At 39.4% G+C, this 7108-nt stretch overlaps 1 long non-coding RNA gene across 1 annotated transcript; it reads left to right on the top strand.

The window, feature by feature from the left end:
- Positions 1–581: 581 nt before the first annotated feature.
- Positions 582–6907, top strand: LOC110310413. Its single transcript, XR_002379859.1, has 3 exons — positions 582–661; positions 4436–4635; positions 6844–6907. It is a non-coding gene; the product is annotated as an uncharacterized LOC110310413 (long non-coding RNA).
- Positions 6908–7108: the final 201 nt, after the last annotated feature.

The raw sequence follows: 7108 nt of genomic DNA, 5'->3' as shown, positions 1-7108 counted from the left end.
CAGCTGATCCCAACTGACCCATATAACAAGCAGTATTGCAAACATCATTGTTTATCAGTCATATCCAAATGTTGTGTTCAATACTTATGGTGGAATTTCATTTTAGAAAGCTGTGTTTAGTCTCTGTCTTTGCCGCATTCAGCAAATGATACAAATTTGTTGTTCTGGGTCAGAGACAGGGAAGAGCATTTAGTTTAAGGTCACAGCTATGGTTCTCTTAGCTTGCAAAAGTTGATTACAAAGTAAATCCTGGGCAACTAAGGTTGAGTGTTACATTATGCTCTCAAAAGCAGGTTGACTGAACAGGCTAAGTCCACAGTGCTATAGCAATCTTCCTTCTAAAGTCACCTCAAGGTATATTATTACCTCTAGCTCTGAGGCCCAGCAAAAGTTCCAGTCTCTTAGGATATAAGAGATTTTTTTTTCTAATTTTATCATAGCACATTGTCATGTAGAGAGTTGAATACTATAGGCCTCGTTTAGAAACCATCTTTAGTGGTTAAGGTAAGAATGTGCTAATGTAACAATATCACTGACCCACCTTCTCTCATGCCTGCTTAGGTGACATGAGTCCCCTAGGCTCCATCTGCCTTGAAGCCAGGCTCACAGAAGGCAGTGAACATCAATGCTGATAAAGTTGAGTATCTACAGGGATGTGAAGGTATGATCTGCTGGGACTTAGAGAAACTTACCTAACAAGATTATGAAACATTGATTTAAGTAGTAACTCAACTCCCAAACTGGAGATTTTATTCTTCGCTAACAATCCATATGTGTCCTTTGCTTTTCTTTAGGATTATATGCAAACAAGGACACATTTCTAGCTATGAATTGAACTGCTGGTTGCTGTATTTTTCTCTAAGTTTTGCAGCTGAGTGCAGTGGATAAACGGGAACACAGAGAAAATAGTATCAATAACTATCGATGATGGGTCTGGTTACCAGTTCCCAATATTCCCCAAAGCTCTATAAATAACACCTATAATATAAAGCCAGAGGCATGAAGAGTAGTTTATTACTACAATCACTGGTATAGATCAAAGGGGGTGCCACAAAGCCACTAGACAGAGACAGAGGAAAATATTTTAGTTACTATTTCCTGATGTCAATGGAGTGTCCAGTGCAGCAGTGTGGATACTTGGTACCTTACTGTGACACAGCCCTCTGTACAGTATTCATGGTGATCAGGCATTCAGACACAAGCTGCTTCTGAATTGGTATCAATCAGTGAATAGTGTATCTTTTTGTGACAGCATACCAGTCAATTATTCTCAAACACAACTTTTAATAAATAAGACTCAGACTAAAAAAACCATTATTTTACAAAACACATTTCTTATACTTTAATTATTTCACAGATCTATTTATCATTGGAATGACATGCTATATATTTCCGTAGGGAACTATTTGATTTAATTCCTACTGAGCACTTGTGATTTGGGAATGTATTAAATAATACAATTTATTTACTTACTGTAGATTCTGCTCTTGACCTACAGAGCATGCACACTCAATGTGGAGTGCATTATCCTCCTATCATGCTTAAAATAGATCAGTGAGTCATTTTCACATTGGAAATACAGAACCACTGTTCTGAGCCCCCCAATACCCACCACCCCTAATCTTTTACATAAATCCTCAGATCTCCCCCCAAGATACTGGAACTGAAGAAGTAGCATCTAGGGTGTTGGAAATGGTGTTGATGCTACTGGGTTTGGGTCAGAGTAATGCTGAGGGATAAGGCCCTGGGCAGCTGATAATCAGATTGTGGAAGAGTATAGGATGTAGGAGATAGTTTTATGTTAAATGTTTATAAAGTCAAGTTCCCTTTAGTTTATATGAAGTAAAGCTAAATAGGACAACTGTAGTCACCATCTCCTCTCCTTAAATCCTCTTTAACACATCCAGACTTAATAGTACATAAGATTTAAGACTTTTAAGATTACCAAGAAGGAAAAATCTCAAAAACAAACCACAAAAATCTTCTGTGTGCCTATAATCCGTAGACAGCACTCTTTGAGAATCAGACGTGCATTCTTGCCTGTTCCATACACGACATCCATTCTTGGCTTATTTTTAGTAATATATCTATTCAGAACTTATCTCAATTTTTCCGTATAAAAATATAAAGGGAACTTAAATACAGTGTGTGAGTTCCTCTCCAAGCCTGTTCTTACTCTCCACGACTTGCTCCGGGAGGCTCGCTGTCACGTAATTAAGCATAATTCTGAACAAGCGAATTCTTCAGCAGTTGATCCTATTTGCACATTTAGACTTCTTATTTGGCTGCATACTCTGTGGGCGATTTTTCTATTTCTGTTGAATTAATTTAATAATGCCACTGCTTGAAATAGCCCTGGATGTAGAAAAATGTCAATGATTTTCAAAAATGTCACTTCCCCTATGTAGAAGGAATGACATTTTGTTTTTTCCTTGAAAATATATAAAGATTTTGTATTGAAATAGTCCATATAAATACAACTAGAAATCTGGCCATTCCTCCAGAGGTAGAGATGACTGATCTTGATCTTCAAATGGGCCTATGTCCTTACCCAAAACAGAACAGGAATGTTTGAAGGCTTGCTCTGACTTCCGTGTCCAGTGGTAAATAAACCCTTCCTAGAGGAAAAGTTTTATCTTTAGACCTTCTCTTCTAAATATAAAAAATATAAACTTTCCTAAACTATAAAAGTTTAGGTTCGCTGAAGGACATTAAAGTTTCCAATTCCTAAAGGAAGACCAGATTTTGACCCCCAAACAAGAAAGCATGCTGCTATATCACACGGAATCTTGGCATTTAAGAAATGATCAGTAAAGAACTAAACATGTCTTTCTGTGCAAAGACCTTTAAGGTCCAAAGAAGTGATCACTCAGGTCAGACACAAACACTTGCCAGACCAGCTCCTAAAACACACAAGTCTCAGAGGTAACTTGTAATCCAAAGAAGAAATCAAATCGAGCCAAACTCTTGACACTGAGCACAGCTCCATTTTAATCACACAAGGCATGAACCTAAATTTTCACTTTTACTGACATTTTCAGACGCCCCAACCTAACACAGGGGATGGACTGCTGCCACATGCGCACCTGCCAAGGGAGGATGAGGAGAGAGAGACACAAAATGTACACTATTCTCATCCCAGTGTTCACAGAGAATAGCACAGCTATATAATCAATGCAGTATCTCCTTTGGTCTTTTCCACCACCCTGTGTTAAGCATCCTGCTGTGGGCGCCATTGTATTAAAGTTAATATAGAGACGATATCTTAGCAGTCTCTGGCAAGAAGTAAAGCTTCAAATTGAAGCCCAAGTCTTTCAAACCAGTTTTCACCACGATTTTGTCGTAAGAAAAGCAAGACACCCGTTTTTACACCTGGTGTTAGGAACTTTGCATATTTGTTTCATTTCACACACACACACACACACACACACACACACACACACATGCGTCCCAGTCCCAGCATCCTTCTTCTCCACCTGATTGGAACTTTAAAACTTTAAACTTTTATGTTAAAGACCTGGAGAGACAGCTCAGCAGGTAAGAAAGAACACTGACTGCTCTTTCAGAGGTTTGATTCCCAGCACACATGAAATAGGTCACCCCAGGAGATCTGCTCTTCTCTTCTGTCTTCCTTGGGTATCAAGGACATGCTTGATGCATAGACTTACATGCAGTCAAAAGCTACTGATATGCACAAAGCAATCGAACAAGCAAACAAATGAGCAAAGCAAATAAGGGATAAATAAATATTAAGTTTATATTGAAAGGCCCTTGAAGTCCCAGCTACATGGAAGGCCAGGGAGAAAGGGACTATTGAGCCTCATCCAGGGGTTCAAGGCTTGGGTGACACTGAAAGACACTTTCTAATGGGGGACAGGAGAGGAAGAGGCAGAGAGGCAGAGAGCTAAGAGCCTGAGCGAATAGCTCCTGTGTGTTGATAAATATAATCAAGCAAGAGGAGAAGCATTTTCCACAAAGGAGTTACAATCAGGACGAACAGGAAGATTATCAAGAGATAAAAGACAAATACCAGCCTCGAGGTGCTGGATCAAATGTAACAGAACCAACCCTAGCCTGGAAAACATTCTTTCTACCACATATGGGATATGTGTTGAGCATTCTCACTTAATATTGAAAGGACAGGATTACCCCAGCAGGCATGAAGATTTGGGGAACATCCAGACATGTGGGCTTAAAAGAAAGACATTCAGTTGATAAAATTTGACAAAAGTTTGACACAGACCCTTCTGTCCATCAGAAGCTTTGTAATATGTACTTGTGATTCTCTAGAGGGTTTTTTTTGTGTGTGTGTGTGTGACAAAAGTATTTTCTACTAATAAACTAAATTAAGATTAACTCAGGAAGTCTCACTGAAAATTCAGAATAACACATTTTAATATAGAAGATAGGACTATAAACGTGATGTTCTTTCCAGCAGCCAATTTTTGGGGAGAGCATGGCATAGCAGGAACACAGCATAAACTATGGAGGGGCAGCCTCCTCCTGTCCCAGACAGCACAATGCCATGATTCCAGTGACAGACTACATTTGGCTCCCAATTTCACAAGAAACCAGGGAAGATGAGCTAGCCAGCCAGGAGCTCACATCTCACCAGGACAAGAAGCCCATGGGAAGGTAAGAACTGAGGAGCTGTGCTGTCCTTTTATGCCATCAGAGAATGGCATACATAGTATGGCAAAGCATGGGATAGTGGAGTGTTCAAAATCCCACCCAGAGGAAAGGTAAAGCTTTCCGGGAGACCAAACAGCAAAAGGGGTTTCTGCAAGGTGTTTGATAGTTTCCTCCAGAAAGGAAAGCTTGGTCCTCATGCCCATCTACTGACCCAGCCTTTTCTACAGTTCAACTCACCCCCACTTTTTTTTGAGCCCAAACTAATTATATTGGCCATATATATCCTAAGTTCCTATGTCACCAGCCAATAGGAAAGAGATTAAGGAAACTGAATGAATTCAGGATCCCTCTCTGTCACAGCCAAGACGGTATTGACTGCAAACGATGTCAGTTAGGTAAGTGTCTATCAGATCTTATGTTCCATTTCTACAACAGGACTGGACTGAGGAGATCAAAATGGCTGCTGGGTGGCCACGGAGTGTCTGCAGAAGGTTCCTAGCATTTCCATTTCACCAGATTTCAGTCAGATTAACACACTTTATCCAAAGAAAGCAGACATTTGGCTTCATATACATGTGTATGTACAATGTATGATATATATGATTATATATATATATACATATACATCACTGTTCTCTGTTCCTAGCCTTTGATATATATAATATTATATATTATTTATAGATATTATGTATATATATATTCAAAGGCTAGGAACTCACAAAAGACAAATGATCAAAAAACGTAACAAAATTTGCAACTATATTTCCCTTTCAGCTATGTTATATATATGTTGGACCAACATGTTTCAGTTCCCAACTTAAAAATATATAGCATGCTTCCTATACTAGAAACTGAAATGATTAGGGTAACTACACACAATATTGGTATTTCAGGAAAAACAGAAGTTTTATTCAGTACTGTGATGTTGTATGGTTATTTCAAAAACACCACAAGCTTAAGCCATATGGCTTTGAACACAAAGCCCTGCCTGGCCATGCTCATTTGTACATGGTTAAATGTTACAATATTAACAGGCAACAATAATGAAGTGAGGAAGATTTAAATTTTCTTATCATGTTACTTTTCTTTTTCTGAGTTTCAGTGGAAACCTGTCATTTAGTTAACGTTTTAAAGGTTTGAAAATATTTTATTATCCTTATTATAAGCGAATAAAATGTGAACATTGATGGAGATATTCCAACATAGGAAGGGTCTTTCCAATCACCTTCGTTTTGTTTTAAATGCTATTTACAATGCATTTACGTGCATTCCTCAGTGTTAACTATGTATGAGAAATTGCAGCCTAATGGGTGGGCTGATCTCATCAGATCACTGCTGATTGTCAAATAACACACCCAAGGTGAGTCAGCTGGGTGGACGGTGATTTAATAACCAGCCTCCAGCTCGCTCTTTAAGGAAGTTGGTCAGCTGCCACCATCTTCATAAGGTCTGTGATAGGGTTAGCTAATAAGTACCATACCTGTGCTGGATTGGGGAGCTTGGGTTAGGAACCAGACATCATTTAGGCAGTCCAGAGGCAGCACTGGATGCTTCTCTGAGCAGCAGAGCAGAAATATGCAATGATGGGGCTTTATATACTGCGTCCCTGTTATTTAAAAGTTGTATTTAATTTTCTGTTATGAGTGCTTGCCTCCTGTCTTTTTGTGCATGTGTGTTTGTGTATTATGTGTGTGCAGTGCCTGAGGAGGCTAGTAGATGGCAGCACATCCCAGAGTAACTGGGGTCATACATGGTTGTAAGATACCATTTAGGTGCTAGGAATGAAACTCATCCCCTGCCAGGGCAGCAAGCACTGTTAACTGCTGAGCCATTTCTCCAGCCCCCTTTTAACATTCTTAAACTATACACGGACATCTCATTTTTTGAAGAACAAAACTGGCTTGCATAGGTGGCTCAGTGGTTCCTAGTTTGAAAGAATCTTATGTGCCAATTGTCCTAGCCATTAATCATAAGGTGCTCTATGTTTCAGACATTGGGCTAAGTTAGAACATCATTTCCAGGACTGGAGGGGTGTAAGGGGCTGAAAGAAGAAAGAATGGTGAAGGGAAAAACAAGACAATGGGGTTAAGATCTGACTATAAATGACCACTGAACAAAAAATTGATTTCCATGTTAAAAATGAATTAACCATCAAGCACTTTGCCAGGAAGGAACCTGGTCTGAAGGAAAATCTTTCCATTCGTTCCACAGGACAAGAATTCATGTGATGCGAAGGGACATCTTTCCTACGTTAAGCTGATGACCAACGTCATTCTGGCACTGAAAGTCTCTGCATGTGTGTGCAAACAGCAAGGCAGTGTAAAAATGTAGTGATTTACTGAGGCTTAGCCATGCTTAACAGTCTGCAGAAAGCTTTAATCTTTTGCATCGGTTTGGAATTAATAAACTGGGCCGAGTTCCCTTTCCTCTCCTCGGCATATGCAAAGAGAAAGATACAACCTTCTCCTCCCAGCTC

The sequence above is a fragment of the Mus caroli genome, chromosome 1 (assembly GCF_900094665.2).
Source record: "Mus caroli chromosome 1, CAROLI_EIJ_v1.1, whole genome shotgun sequence".
Lineage (NCBI taxonomy): Eukaryota > Metazoa > Chordata > Mammalia > Rodentia > Muridae > Mus > Mus caroli.
This window is presented reverse-complemented; position numbering and strand designations above follow the sequence as displayed.